The sequence below is a fragment of the Pinus tabuliformis genome, chromosome 6 (assembly GCF_031772625.1).
Source record: "Pinus tabuliformis cultivar Carrire ecotype Pingquan chromosome 6, CPIR1, whole genome shotgun sequence".
Classification (NCBI taxonomy): Eukaryota; Viridiplantae; Streptophyta; class Pinopsida; order Pinales; family Pinaceae; genus Pinus; species Pinus tabuliformis.
In genome coordinates this window covers 1,066,426,124-1,066,442,871 of record NC_142292.1, presented here as the reverse complement: position 1 = coordinate 1,066,442,871, position 16,748 = coordinate 1,066,426,124, and the positions used below count along the sequence as shown (strand labels likewise).

The window sequence follows — 16,748 nt, the reverse complement described above, 5'->3', positions numbered from 1 at the left end:
ACATCGACCTTTTCTTCCACCCTTTGGTCCAGCCTTTCCTTTCGATTTAGCCCCATAATTGTTTCTTCTTTTAGCATGAGAAGAAAAGGCAGAGGGATGGCCTTTAAGTGTGGGCATTTCTTGCTCTTCCATCCTTGTCTCTTCTTGAATACATCTAGCCATCAATTCCTTAAATCCTGGGATGACATTATTGTTGAGAAGAGTAGTCCTAAATATATACTATTCAGGTACCAGTCCTCCAAGAGTTGTGATAGTCATTTCCCTGTCAGGAACTACTTCCCCAATAGATAGGAGATCATTCTTGATCTTGGTGATCCTTAAGAAATATGCTTGCATACTCTCATCTTTGCCCTTCTTAATTTCCTTCAGCTTATTTCTAAGGAACAAAACTTGATTTGCATCATTAACTTTAAATAAACTCACCAATCTATCATAGATTTCCTCTAAGGTTGTCAGCTCGGAAACATAGGCCACCAGGTGCTTGTCGATAGAGTCTCGGATGATCTTCCTTGCTTTGACTTCTCCCTTGGACCACTTGCTTTTGGCAGCAACGAATGCATTTGATGGAGGCGCAATAATATTGCCTCTCACATGGTCCAACACTTCCTAATCTTCTAAAGTCAGATCGAGAGACATCTTCCATCTGTGATAGTCAGACTTCTCACGGAGCTTGTCTTCGACGGGGAAGAGTGTTGAGGACCCCATGAAGTTTTTTTTAGGATAGCCTTGCCAACCTTCTCTTCGATGATTGTTCTTGCTCTTGCTCTTGCTTGGGCTTTGTCTTCACCTCAGCTCCGATACCATGTTAAATTATAGTATGTTCTATGCTTAGAGCAGTTTACTTCTTTTCTTCTTATTAGCCACAGATTAGCAATCACATATACCTTAAGTAAAGTGTAGATAGAACATTAAACGATCAATAGAAAACAAGCCAAGACAAGAGACACAAGATGTGGCGGCTAGCCAGGGACAAACCCCAATGCGGGGAAACCCTTTGATCAAATCTTCTTTTATCTTCAATAGTTCAGCAGAGAGAAATAGTATAAAATCAGAATTCTGTAATTTGATATCAGCAGCAGCAAACCCTAGATCAGCAAAGTCAAACTTGGTCAAATGAGTTGAAATTGACCTCCAATATGCTTGGTCGATTTCCAGTCAACTAGTCGTCGAACAGCCTGAAGAAACAACCCCAAAAACACAGTCAAACTGTTGTTGACTAAAATCAACCTGCTGCCCAAAACTAGGGCAGTCAATGCTGGTCAAACCAAAGGTCAGATTGCCTCGATTTCTGTGCCAAAATCTGCGCCCTGCCTAGGAGAAACAGTCACAAAAAAACCGCACCCTTGATGAGTCAACGCTTGGTCAATGCAGGCCAAAGATGCCTTCTACTGCCTCAGTCAAACTCGGTCAACGCAGTCAACAATTTCTACATCCTCTTTCAGCCTACGTCTTCTTGCTTCCCACGTGTGAGAGATCCTCTTCCTTGTGTATACCCAGTCATACAAGGAGAGAGAGAAGAATGAGAGATGATGAGATGAGTTGAAATGAATCAACCTCACTTGTATTTATATGATTTGTGCCATACATTTAGTTGTTGGCCGACCTTGACAATTTGTCAAGTAATTACAAATAAATTCATATCTCCATAAGTACTTGTCGGAATCGGATGATCTTTAGATCAATCCTACACCTCTTGACAAGAGGAATCTAGGAAAAATATCAGCTGCCATAAATGAGGTGACCCACATGGAGTTTGGCCCTAGTTGCCAATTTTAACAATGGGTCTTCCTATCATGAACTTCAAATCCTGGAGGTTGTTCAACATACACTTCTTCTTGAAGCAAACCATGTAAGAAAGCAGTCTTCACATCCATTTGATGGAGAGTCCATCCCTGACTTGCAGCAAGGGCTACTATCGAACGAATGGTTGTATATCGGGCCACTGGAGAAAATATATCATCGTAATCTTCTCCCTCTTTTTGAGAGAATCCATGGGCTACGAACCTTGCCTTGTATTTTTCAATGCTTCCATCAGCCCCATGCTTGATCTTATAGAGCCATTTGGAGGTTACCACAGATCTTCCCTTCGATCTCAGCACAATATCCCATACATCATTTTTCATAATAGACTCATATTCTTCGACCATTGCATCCTTCCAGACTTGTTCCTTCACAGCTTCTTCAAAGGTACTAGGTTTAGCTTGGATCATATTGCTCATAGCTACAACATATGCTTGGTACCTGCATGGCTTCTTGCTTTTCCTAAAAGTTCCATGAGTCGTAGCATGCTTCTCAGCATCTTGTAATGTGTCTTTGAGCCAAAGTAATCTTTTCCTGGTAGGAGGATCTAGGGGGTCCATAGGCTCCATGGGATCATCAATGATGTCCTTCTCAGATTCAGGCACAAAAGGACCTTCTAGAATATCCATATCATCACTCTTGTCTTTAGGAGGAGGAGGCAGAGGGAGGTCCCTTACTTTTCTAAGTGCAGCATCTTCATCGAATGTTACATCCCTGCTAACTTCAACCTTCCTTTGACCATAAATATATATTCTAAATGCTTTAGAATCTTCACTATATCCAACAAACGTACCTTTCCTTCTTGTAGCTTCTAGCTTGTTTCTTTTGTCCTTCAGCACATGGAAGTATACAGGGCAGCCAAAAATCCAGAGATGACCAATATCGGGCTTGACACCTATGAATACTTCCTCGGGAGTCTTGTTGTCCAAAGCTTGATGAAGCAACCTGTTTTAAACATATACCTATGTGTTTGTTGCTTCAGCCCAAAGGAATTTTCGCAGCGTTTGATCATGGAGCATGGCTTGGGCAGCCTCTACAATGAACATGTTCTTTCTCTCAGCCACTCCATTTTGCTCAGGAGTGTAGGGTACAATGGTCTCCTTCTTAATTCCTTCTTGCAAAAGTTTATAAATTCATTTGAGATGTATTCCCCGCCGTTGTCGAACCTAGAGATCTTTATTTTCTTCCCTGTATGATTTTCAACCAAAGCCTTGAACTCCTTGAATATTTTGAATGCCTCATCCTTGTGCTTCAAATAGTATATCCATGTCTTCCTTGAGAAATTGTTGATGAAGGTGATGTAATAAAGATGACCCCCAAGTGAATGCACAGGCATTGGACCACATATATCAGAATGAATAAGATGAACGGTCCCCTTGTCTTCTTTCCACTAGCACACTCAGGGCATACTCCATCATGTTGAGCTTGAACATCGGGGATCCCGGAGACCAACTTCTTCAATTTTGGAAGAGCATCATAATGTAGATGGGCCAGCCTTCGGTGCCACAACTCGCTTTGAAGATTTGTATTATGGACCATAGCTAGAAGAGGTCTTCCAGTGACTCTATAGAGTCCTTCAAACCTAGATCCCAATGTGAAGGCATTTCTCATGTAGGATTCAGTAGGCCAAGTAAGTACTTTTCCTTTAATGAATGCAACCCTCATTCCTTTATCCTCCAAAGTAGATATCGAAACCAAATTCTTCTTTAATCCCAACACATATAATACATCTTGAAGCAAGACAAATTCCCCAGAGTTCAAATGAAATTTGACAAAACCAAAGCCCTTTACGGGATGAGTGGTATTGTCACCAAGAATAATGTTCAAATTGGTCTCCCTCTCTACCAAATTAGAGAGAACCTCCTTATATCTGGAGAAGTGATGAGAGGCCCCACTATCAACCAGCCAACTATCCCAAGAATCTAGAGGAGATGAACTAGATAATGCGGAAATAAGAATATATTCAGATTGATTAGTAGCATTGCCTTCATACCTGGAGTTCCTTGACCTCTTTGGAGGACGATAGTTATCTTCACGATCATCGGGGGAGTCTCTTCTTCTTTCATTCCTTCTTCTATCGTTTCTTCTTTCATATGACCTATTGTTGTTGAAGCCACGGTTATTGTTGTAGGACCTTGAAGAGTTTCTTCTTGGAGCATCTCTCTTTTCGGGACAATCTCGAGCATAGTGACCCTTTCGATGACAATTGTAGCACTCAACATCTCTATCTCGCCTTCTTGAATCCTTGGAATCTTGATTAGATTGAGGAGGTCTTCTTGATTTTGATGGCTTTCCCTTTCCTTTCTTTGCATTCTTTTTCTTTCCTTGAGCAACGTAGGCAATGGGCTCTCCTTCATTTGATCCTTGAATTCTTCCTCTAGATATCATCCTTGATTCTTCTTGAGTGAGCTTTCCAACAAGCTCATCAAATGACGGGAAGTTATTGTTGTTACTTATAGTAAAAATGAAGGTGTCCCAAATGGGAGGGAGGCCTCTAAGAATTACTATCACCAATTCCCTATTAGGTGCGGTTTCCCCAATTCTTTGCAATTGATCTCTAAGACAAGATATCCTCATAATGTATGATTGCATAGATTCTCCTTTGTTCATCTTTGTGTCTTTGAGTTGATCTTTCAAAGAGATGATTTCATTCAAATTGTTGACTTCATACATGCCAGCTATCTTATCATACATGTCCTTAGACCTTCTCAAATTTCCAACATACGCAAGTAGATTATCTTGTAAACCATCAGCTATAATTTGCTTTGCTTTTAACTCACCTTTCTTATGCTTGTTTTTGATAGCAGCGGAAGCATTCTCCGAAGGCTTAGGTACTCTTCCTTGAATGAAGTCCAAAACATCATTGTTGTCAGCTATGATTTCCAACCTAACTTTCCATGCAACAAAGTTAGATGAGTCACCCAACTTCTCATGCTCCTTGAAGAAAGAGGAAGACACTTTTACCAAAATATTTTCCCTTTTTCGATCAGCTGCTAGAAAATGGATGCTCTTGCTCTGTCTCTTGGGCTTGTCTTCACCTCAACTCTGATTCCATGTTAATTTTTCATCAATTTGTTCTATGTCAGAACTATCACTTCAGCAATATCGAATAGCATTCAATTTAACAATTTACGTCTAAAATTATCCAATGACAGTAGAGAAATAGTAGATAGAACAATTAGACAAATGCACAATGAAAGACAGCCAAGAGACGAGACACAAATTTGGTCAATGACCAGGGAAAAACCCCACTAGGGAGAAAACCCTTGCAAATCTTCTTCTATTAGATTGTCTTCAAATGTTCAACAAAGAGAGTACATCATCCAAGAGTCAAAGTCAAACTTTGACTAGCCAATATCCAATGTCAAAACAACTATCCAAACCAAAGACAAAGAGATGAAGTCAACAATGGTCAAATTTGATCTTCCTGTAATTTGCCCAAGTCAATTAAAATGCAATCAGCCCTAACCAGTCTGCAGTCAACAGTCAACACAATCCTTTAGGAGCTCGGTCTACTTCAGTCAAACTCGGCCTCAAATGCTGGTCAAAATCTGCCCAAAACAATCCTCAAAACCTCAGTCAAACTCAGTCAAAAGAGAGAAAGTTTGTTGTCACAGTCTGCAATTTTCTGCGGTCAATCCTGAAAGTCAACATCAGTCAAACTGCTCAGAATTCCTCGATTTGTGTGTCCTTCAATGCAGCCTACAGAAATCAAACTTTTCCACCCAAAACCGCAGTCAAATGAGGTCAACTTCACCCTAGTCAACGTTGGTCAACGCCCTGCAATTGTCCTGCAACTCGGCCCAATCAGAAACAGCCACCTGTCTTTCACATGTGTGAGAGAAATCCTTCCAATCTGAGTTGTACGAACCAATAGGAATAGGAGAGAGAAGATGTGATGTGAGGTGATGAAGTGCCAAATGAGGTTTGAGGTCTCTTGTATTTATATGAATCGATGAGGGTGAAAAGACATGTCGTTTGGGCTTCATGAGCCTACATGATGTTGAAGCCAACCTTGACAATTTGCACGTGTGGGCTTTAATTCAAAAACACACTTCTCCTTGTCCAATTTGAGTGATCTTTAGGTCAATTTTGGTCCTCTCGAAAAGAGGAATTTAATGCAATAATTATCTCCATCAAATGAGTTGTCCAAAGTGGAATTTGACCCTAGTTGCATAATTTAACATGGGTCAATTGAACCTCTCAATCATCTTTGACTGTGTCAAGTGAGCCTTTGGTTCCTCCTAGTGTGCAACATCCAACCTTTTCGAACAGCGACCTTATGGAAAGAAGGTAGCTCTGGGCTGATTTGTATGGTCTTGGCAGTCAAATTCCTCCGCTGAGGCAAGGCTTTTGGAGTTGTTGGGGCTTGGTTCAGTTAAACCTCTCAGTTATCTCTGACTATGTCAAGTGAGCCTTTGGTTCCTCCTAGTGTGCAACATCCAACCTTTTCGAACAGCGACTTGAACTTACGTAGCATTAACAATGGATGGCACAAGGGTATACATGCGTCGACTGGGGACAATAAGTGCCCGTGTAAAATTGGAATCTTGGTGAGTTTGATCGGACTAATAGAGGTTATCGTGGCTTGCACTAGTTGGATGGCATCTATGGAGGGGGCATGTTGAAGGCACTTGGGAGAAAGGTTGTTAACAACGGATTGTGGGAAATTATCTGGTACTTGGAAGCAAGTGGTGAGATCGCCAAGATGGGTTACGGGAAAATGAGGAGCAACAAAGAAATAGGCGGGAGTGTCAATGGAAGAGAAAAGTCTCCGAGGTGCCTTTACAGGGAGCAAATTAGTCAATTAGCAGAACAAATTGGATCTATGCAAGTGGATATGATGGCGGTGACAATGAGGCAACAGAAACAAATGGAGTTTGAATTAACAGTGTTAGAAGAACTCCAAAGGCTACAAGCCATGACACCAAGAGTGTTAAATTTTGGTATGTTCTATGCTAGAGCAATTTATTTAAATTTTCACAGTTAGCAATCACATCAGCATTACGATAAACTGCAGATAGAACATAAATATAAAACGCAGAAGACAAGCCAAGACAAGAGGACACAAGATGTGGCGCGAGCCAGGGACAAACCCCACAATGTGTGGGGAAACCCTTTGATCAAATCTTCTTTTATCTTCAAAGTTCAGCAGAGAAAGAGAGAGAGAGAGAGTACAATTACAACAGAATTCAACACTTTGACTTGTCTAGATCTAAGCATAGATCATCTTCTATAACAATGAGATCAGTTGAAGACATTCTGCTTCAACTGATTCTCTAAGGTGACTCCTTCACCTATCATCATGCTGCATCTGGTTCTCTTGCTGTACCACTCATACTGCACCATACTTCACTGATCATGCTGCCCATGATCTACATTATCTTGTAGTCTTGCTGATCATGCTGCCCTTTACATCATTACTCATCATGCTGCCCATGCCTATCATGCTGTAACACTATTACACTGCCATATGCATATCAGCCTTAGTTGCTTGCTATGGCTTGCAGCCTAGCAGAGCAGCTAGGCTATAGTTGCACACTCCTTCTAAACAGCTTCTCCCTCAGTCCTCTAATATAGAGACAACTGCTATCAAACATACATAACCCATGCTTGAGAACAGCAGTCTTTAATATTGCTGCTGCTAGGATTCCTTTGCTTTGACTGAAGGCTATATTCATCCTTGATTGCAGCATATCTTCACATTAGGACTGCGTCCTTTTGGAGCATTCATAGACAGAGTATATGTGCATTAGGGTTGTCCTCCTTCATGACTGAGTTAGACCCTTTTTAATGACTGTGTTAAGATCATCTCCTAGGGCTATTGGTACAGCGTATTAGGGCCTCCATTGACTGTGTTTAGGGCTGCTGGGAACAGCGTATTAGGGCCTCCATTTGACTGCGTTTAGGGCTGCTGGAAACAGCGTATTAGGGCCTCCATTTTACTGCGTTTAGGGCTGCTGGAAACAGCGTATAAAGTCTTCTCCTCTAGAGCATTTAGGGCTTCACGTGGCTGTAGTTTAGGGCTGCGTAAACCTTCACACTTTGGCAGCTACAGGTCTCTTTTTGACTGCGGCCAGATTATTATGACTGCGGCTTGACCTTCATATTACTGCAGCTATCCTTCATATTACTACGGCTGCATTTAGAGCTGTTTGGACAGCATATTAGTACCTGCGTTTAGGTGTATTAGGGCCTGCGTATAAGGCTACAGGTCAACGTATTAGGGCATCACTTGACGGTGTTCAGGGCTGTTCCATTTACTGCGTGTAGGGACCTTCATGACCTGTGTGTCTTCATTTACAGCGGATAAGATTAGGGCAACATCTGCAGCTAGACCAACGTATTCTTTTTGGTGTCTCTCCTTCTCCAAAAACCCAAGACGTGGAGAGGAGGAGATCACTTCAAGAATTTTTTCCCAAATGACTTCAAGTCCTCACCTATTTATACTAAAAACAAAGATGATGAATAGACACGTCTATTGGGCTTCTAGAGCCTACATAAGTGCTGGTCGGCTTGATAATAATTACATAAACAAAATAAATTCATATCTCCATAAATACTTATCGGAATCGGATGATCTTTGGATCAATCCTACACCTCTCGACGAGAGGGATCCAATAAAAATATCAGCTGCCAGAAATAAGCTAACCCACATGGAGTTTGGCCCTAGTTGCCAATTTAACACTCCCTCTCAACTAGGGAGAACTCCATCCGCTGATCCATATGTACGACTGTACTATCTCTGCCATTAGTGCCTTGCACTACTCTGCCTAGCTCTGCTGGCTCTACTCAGCTCTGCTGGCTTTGCTCTGCTCTGCTCAGCTCTGCTGGCTCGGCTCTGCTCTGCTCAGCGCTACTAGCTCTGCTCTGCTCAGCTCAGCTCTGCTAGCTTTGCTCTGTTGGCTCTGCTCTACTCTGCTCATCTCCGCTGAACTATGAAGAAGAAGAATTGATCGAGAATGAGTCATATCATTCTCCACTGACCTGAAGTCAGTCTCAGAGTGCATACCACTAGTCCCAGACCAGTCTCAACTGACCCGAAGTCAGCTAGTACCACTCCTACCACTGGTCCCAGACCAGTATCGCAGTCTCAGAGAGTGTACCACTGGTCCCAGACCAGTCTCAACCGACCCGAAGTCAGCATCATAGTATGTACCACTCTCACTGGTCCCAGACCAGTACTGCACTGACACGAAGTCAGTCTCGGAGTATGTACCATTGGTCCCAGACCAGTCTCAGCCGACCCGAAGTCAGCGTCATAGCATGTACAACTCCTACCACTGGTCCCAGACGAGTATCATTGATCCCAGATCAATGGAGGACATCCTAGCGTAGGGAGTACAGTAGATACAACGATGCGTCCATCGGCACTACTATGGTCCCTAACTTCATTTCCCTGCTCATTGATCAGATGAGAGGTACTTCCCATGAGTCCCAGACTGCATGGGTAGAATGCCTTGACAGGAGAACTTAATCAATCCTGTCCTCACAGGAGAACACATCAATCCTGTTACAATCGCCATGGAGAACACATCAATCCAGGCTGCCATGGAGAACACATCAATCCAGGCCTCACAGGAGAACACATCAATCCTGCTACAATCGCCATGGAGAACACATCAATCCAGGCCTCACAGGAGAACACATCAATCCTGCTACAATCGCCATGGAGAACACATCAATCCAGGCCTCACAGGAGAACACATCAATCCTGCTACAATCGCCATGGAGAACACATCAATCCAGGCCTCACAGGAGAACTAATCATCCTGCTACACAAGAGAGCGAATCATCTTGTCCCACAAGAGAGCGAATCATCTTGTCCCACAAGAGAGCGAATCATCTTGTTTCAGTGCGCACCACCAGGGGAGGGTGAGTCACCCTGTGGTCGTATGTTGCTCCAATAGAACTGCAAGCCCCCCAAAGCTCCTAGAGCTCAATGTATGCAGCATGCAGGACCCTTTTCCAAAGGTCTCTCGATGACTCCAAGTCATTCGGGAAAATCACAAATTTGATCTTTCCTCAGGGCTCTGTCCTGTACATCATCTCAATGTGATGGATCCTCCTTGATCATCGACTTACCATATCCCAGATAAGGCAGTAATTGATGTCTATCTGCTGGAGCAATTGTCAAATACGGGATTCCTCAATAATCGAATCCCATCTCTGGTTGTCACAGAGATTCACAGTGGTATTCATCATGTGTACAAACAGCTCACTGAAGAGATTTAGCAACCAGACTGCCTCACAGAAGGCCATACTATCAGCAATGTATTCTGCCTTGGTGGTGCTCAGAGTCACCGGCTTCTGCGTCCTGCTCATCCAGGATATCAAGGCAGATTCCAAACAGCACTGAGAAGTGCTCTAGTGATCCTCCATACTTCCTGCCCACTCATCATTCAAATAATCATGTGGTTTCATATTTCGGGCAGTGTATCTCAATTCATGAGAGATTGTGCCCTGAAGATATCTTAGAAGATTCTTGGCACCAATCTAGTGAGGCTCAACCAAACATGAGCTCACCATGCTAACTGCAACACAGATGTCTGGACGGAGGTTCTCTAAGAACATCAACGCGAATGAGTTTATGAAACTCAGAGGCATTTCCCAAATCTGGTCCGACATCATTACCATATAACTTCTGAAAGTTAAGATCCTCGAGGCAGTCACAAGCTTATCTTCTCACATTCAGAATCCAACTCCCTCTGTCTCCTATAAATGAGAGGGTCTGCACCTGTCAGACATAGGTGCCGGTATGAGAGGTTTATCATCCACAACCTTTGAGTAATGGTTTGGATCGGTTTCACTCCTAGTGAATCTCAGCTGCATTAGACAGCTATCAATCCTCTCATATTATGCCTGAGGTGTTTTTCTTCAAGCCATAGAGGGCTTTCTTCTACCTGTATACATGAGATTCCTTGATCATGATTCTCAAACTCCTCGGGTTGTTCCAAACCTGTGAACCTGCTGCATGAGGGGAATGGTACCCTTATAATATTTTCCTTTGGTACATTTCAGACATGTACCTTCATGCTTCCTTTTGAATTCAAGCATCCTAGTCACCATTTGACTCACAGACCTCTAGAGCTGAGTCAATGGACATGGTCCCCAGTGGACTTCCTGCAACTTGATACAACCCTGAACTCAAAAACATCTTTAAAAGATCTATTTTCAAACACGTACCTTTCCATCAATAAGTGCCACCCTGCAACCTTTGACTTCCATTTCCGAGATGGACATCAGGTTCGATCAGGTACATAAAAGAGATTTTGGGGTTCCTTGATTTCGTGGAAGAGTCGACCATTTCCTTGATGACCTGCATTACCAGTCATTCTTTTGATCATTGAATATGTCTCAGGAATGATTGTTATCTTCATCAAGAGATGTGTCTCTGCCATTCGGACACTCCTTCGCATAACGGCCGAACTTATTTCAACAAGGCAACCGCCTTTCCTTCCACCCTTAGATCCGAACTTCCCAATGAAGTGATCTTAAGATGGACCATCAAAATCTTCCGCTGTGTCATTCTGATAACATTCTTTGCTTTGAATTCAGCCTCGGTGAATTATGAGGAACCCATTGATCCTTCTGTCTTGTCCCAAATGTCTTCGGTGATTGCTATTTCACTCTTGCTTGGGCATTGTCTTCACCTCAGCTCTGATACCATGTTAAATTTTGGTATGTTCTATGCTAGAGCAATTTATTTAAATTTTCACAGTTAGCAATCACATCAGCATTACGATAAACTGCAGATAGAACATAAATATAAAACGCAGAAGACAAGCCAAGACAAGAGGACACAAGATGTGGCGCGAGCCAGGGACAAACCCCACAATGTGTGGGGAAACCCTTTGATCAAATCTTCTTTTATCTTCAAAGTTCAGCAGAGAAAGAGAGAGAGAGAGAGTACAATTACAACAGAAGTCAACACTTTGACTTGTCTAGATCTAAGCATAGATCATCTTCTATAACAATGAGATCAGTTGAAGACATTCTGCTTCAACTGATTCTCTAAGGTGACTCCTTCACCTATCATCATGCTGCATCTGGTTCTCTTGCTGTACCACTCATACTGCACCATACTTCACTGATCATGCTGCCCATGATCTACATTATCTTGTAGTCTTGCTGATCATGCTGCCCTTTACATCATTACTCATCATGCTGCCCATGCCTATCATGCTGTAACACTATTACACTGCCATATGCATATCAGCCTTAGTTGCTTGCTATGGCTTGCAGCCTAGCAAAGCAGCTAGGCTATAGTTGCACCCTCCTACTAAACAGCTTCTCCCTCAGTCCTCTAATATAGAGACAACTGCTATCATACATAACCCATGCTTGAGAACAGCAGTCTTTAATATCGTTGCTGCTAGGATTCCTGTGCTTTGACTGAAGGCTATATTCATCCTTGATTGCAGCATATCTTCACATTAGGACTGCGTCCTTTTGGAGCATTCATAGACAGAGTATATGTGCATTAGGGTTGTCCTCTTTCATGACTGAGTTAGAACCTTTTTAATGACTGTGTTAAGATCATCTCCTAGGGCTATTGGTACAGCGTATTAGGGCCTCCATTGACTGTGTTTAGGGCTGCTGGGAACAGCATATTATGGCCTCCATTTGACTGCGTTTAGGGCTGCTGGAAACAGCGTATTAGGGCCTCCCTTTTACTGCGTTTAGGGCTGCTGGAAACAGCGTATAAAGTCTTCTCCTCTAGAGCATTTAGGGCTTCACGTGGCTGTAGTTTAGGGCTGCGTAAACCTTCACACTTTGGCAGCTACAGGTCTCTTTTTGACTGCGGCCAGATTATTATGACTGCGGCTTGACCTTCATATTACTGCAGCTATCCTTCATATTACTACGGCTGCATTTAGAGCTGTTTGGACAGCATATTAGTACCTGCGTTTAGGTGTATTAGGGCCTGCGTATAAGGCTACAGGTCAACGTATTAGGGCATCACTTGACGGTGTTCAGGGCTGTTCCATTTACTGCGTGTAGGGACCTTCATGACCTGTGTGTCTTCATTTACAGCGGATAAGATTAGGGCAACATCTGCAGCTAGACCAACGTATTCTTTTTGGTGTCTCTCCTTCTCCAAAAACCCAAGACGTGGAGAGGAGGAGATCACTTCAAGAATTTTTTCCCAAATGACTTCAAGTCCTCACCTATTTATACTAAAAACAAAGATGATGAATAGACACGTCTATTGGGCTTCTAGAGCCTACATAAGTGCTGGTCGGCTTGATAATAATTACATAAACAAAATAAATTCATATCTCCATAAATACTTATCGGAATCGGATGATCTTTGGATCAATCCTACACCTCTCGACGAGAGGGATCCAATAAAAATATCAGCTGCCAGAAATAAGCTAACCCACATGGAGTTTCGCCCTAGTTGCCAATTTAACAAAGAGAAATGGACAAGTTGGATGCGCTTCGACAATAGATTGTGTCCTTGCAAGAGTAGCTCCAAATTATGCACACCAATGCAAATGAACCAAGCTCGAGGAGTGGGCAAGAGGTAAATCAGTGTCTCGATCTTAATTAAATTCTGGAGGAGGAATGTGAGATCATAAAATGACCAACAGATTGTTGTAAATTTTGCTTTCTATTAGGCACTTTCTGTCAGTAGTATACATATCGAAATGTAGTCAATTTTGTGAAATCTTGTAACTCATCAGAAGATTATGAAATCAACAAAATGCATAAGAAGACTCAATCATATGACAGAAGATGTAACCCCCGAGTATCTACTGTGACTGGACACAGATTTTGACTAATACAAATTCTCACTCTTGTTTAAAAAAAAAATGAACAAGGTCTTCTTTTTTTTATCATTAATGTTAGAGATATTACATGATCATCTTCCTCTATCACAATCCTTTGTATCTTTTGTTGCCTCTTTGACCCCTTCATGGTTAGCACCTATTACGCCATTTACCCAAAAAATTTACTACAAAAATGATCCCTACCTAGACTTGCTTAAAAATCCTAGTCCTAACAACTTCTTGTTGGTCTTTTTAGATAGGCATACAAGAGTCATCATTATCAATGATCTATTGTCATTCAATCCATTTATCTTGAATATGTTATTATCCAAAAATACAAGTGCTAGACTTATTTCATTTTTTGTCCTTTTTCCTCTAAGGACTTATAGATTTTAATACATCAACTGCCATCTTGAACCTTTTGCTTACCTTCCATCAAAGTTATTGCCATCACACTAATATGAACTTCTGTTTTATATGCATTCTACAATCCTTAGACCACAACTCTATCACCACAGCTTGCAAGCTACACTTAGGACCTTCCCTAACAAATACTTTGTTGATGTGATAGGCATGTAATCTCTAGACTTGAAATTATACTACAACAAAGAGCTATAAATCTATGGCTTAAGGGGATCTCAAAGCATGCTTATGAATTTAGGTCCATGGTAAATAGCAATCTTTCGAAGTTACGACCTTGTTATTGCTCCACCACCACTAGGTCACAAGTATCTACCTCTAAGAGTTGCAACATTGATATTGCTCCACGACTATGGGATTGTGATTCTTTATACCTCCATAAATACATCACAAATTTTAGGTATTGCATCCCTATAATTATGTTACAACTATGGAGTTGTGAGTCTTTACACTCTCAACTAATTTGCAACCTTTCAGCATTGTACTTTTGATTCTATACAACCATGGGGTTACAGTCTTCGCACTCTCGCAACTAATTCACAACCTTTTAGTGTTGTAGTTTTGTTTCTACTTTCTAGGGATGGAGTTGTGTTAAAATTGGCAACTAGGGCCAAACTCCATGTGGGTCATCTTATTCATGGCTGATAATATTTTTATTAGATTCCTCTCGTCGAGAGGTGTAGGATTGATCTAAAAATCATCCGATTCCGATAAGTATTAATGGAGATATGAATTTATTTTGATTATGGAATAATTATCAAGCCGACCTACAACTCATGTAGGCTCAGAAGCCCAACAGTCGCATCTATTCAAACATCTACAGGTGTGTATAAATACAGGAGGACTTTTCCTCATTTGCACTCACTCATCTCATCACATCTCCCTCTCTCTCCTGTGCAAAAAAGAGGCTCTTCTCTACTGCGCAAAAAAAGAGACTCTCTCACACATGTGGAAGGAAGGACGCAATTTTGAAGCAGCAACTGCAGAACCAAAGTTTGACCAGCGTTGACCAGAAGACTCCCTCCTCAGAACTACGTTGTAGGTCCATCTGGATCTCCTCTGAAGGCCGCATTTTTTGGTGGTGGAATCAAGTCGATCCGACGGTCGATTTGCGAGATATTGTTTGCCCTAGTTTGGGACTGATCTAGGGTTTGTTGCTGCTAATGTAAATCTGATTTATGTACTATTTCTCTCTGTTGGATTATTGAAGATAAAGGAAGATTTGATCAAAGGGTTTCCCCACATTGGGGTTTGTCCCTAGCTAGCCGCCACATCTTGTGTCTCTTGTCTTGGCTTGTTTTCTATCGATCGTTTAATGTTCTATCTGCACTTTACTTTATGTACATGTGATTGCTAATCTGTGGATAATAATAAGAAAGATAAGTAAACTGTTATAAGCATAGAACATACCATAACTTAACATGGTATCAGAGCTGAGGTGAAGACAAAGCCCAAGCAAGAGCAAGAGCAATCACCGAAGAGAAGATTGGCAAGGCTATCCTAAAAGAACTATGGGGTCCTCATCACTCTTTCCTGTCGAGGACAAGCTCCGTGAGAAAGCTGACTATCACGGATGGAAGATGTCTATCGATCTAACCCTAGAAGATCAAGGAGTGTTGGACCATGTGAGAGGCAATATTGTTGAGCCTCCATCAAATGCATCCGCTGCTGCCAGGAACAAATGGAAAACCGAAGAAGTCAAAGCAAAGAAGATCATCCAGGACTCTATTGACAAGCGCTTGGTGGCCTACATCTCCGACTTGAACACCTCCAAGGAAATCTACAATAGACTGGTGAGTTTATTTAAAGTTAATGATGCAAATCAAGTTTTGTTTCTTAGAAATAAGCTAAAGGAAATTAAGAAGGGTAAAGATGAGAGTATGCAAGCATACTTCTTAAGAATCACCAAGATCAGGAACGATCTCCTATCTATTGGGGAGACTATTACTGATAGGGAAATGGCACTCACGACTGTTGGAGGATTACCATCCGAATGGTACGTGTTCCAGACTATTCTTCTGAACAATAATGTAATTCCTGGTTTCGAGGAATTAATGGCTAGATGCATTCAAGAAGAAACAAGGGTAGAAGAGCAAGAAATGCCCATACCTAAAGGTCCTCCTGCTGCCTTTTCTTCTCATGCTAAGAAAAGAAATAATTCCAGGACTAAATCAAAAAGAAAGGCTGGACCTAAGGGTGGAAGAAAAGGACGATGTTACATTTGCGACAAAGCAGGTCACTATGCGAGGGGGTGCCCTGATAGAAAGGGCTCACACCGGGACGATCAAAATCCCTCTCATGACTATGAAAGGAATGACAAATCTAATAGCAGAGGTAAAAGGAGTGTTGGAAGTCAAGAAAGAGGACAATCATTCAAGAAAGCTAGAAATTCCAGGTATGAATCCAACATTGTTGAAAATAAGCAGGATGAATATTATCTACCAGCTACTCTATCGACCTCTGCTCCTTCGGACTCAATGGGAATTTGGCTCATTGATAGTGGTGCCTCAAGGCACTTCACTAGTTACAAAAAAGTTCTCCATAATCTGATAGAGAAAGAAACTAACCTGGAAATTGTCCTTGGAGATAATATGAAATATCCCGTGAAAGGTGTAGGCAATGTCTCTCTCAAATTGAATCAAGGTAATACGATCCACTTACAGGATGTATTATATGTACCTGACCTCAAAAAGAACCTAGTGTCCATCTCAGCAATGGAAGACAAAGGCTACAAGGTAACCTTCAGCGATG

At 41.9% G+C, this 16,748-nt stretch overlaps 1 long non-coding RNA gene across 1 annotated transcript in view; it reads right to left on the bottom strand.

Annotated features, from left to right (window-relative positions):
- Positions 1-16,748, bottom strand: part of LOC149262624 (uncharacterized) — an 80,098-nt gene that overhangs the window by 41,419 nt on the left and 21,931 nt on the right. The window lies entirely within an intron of this gene.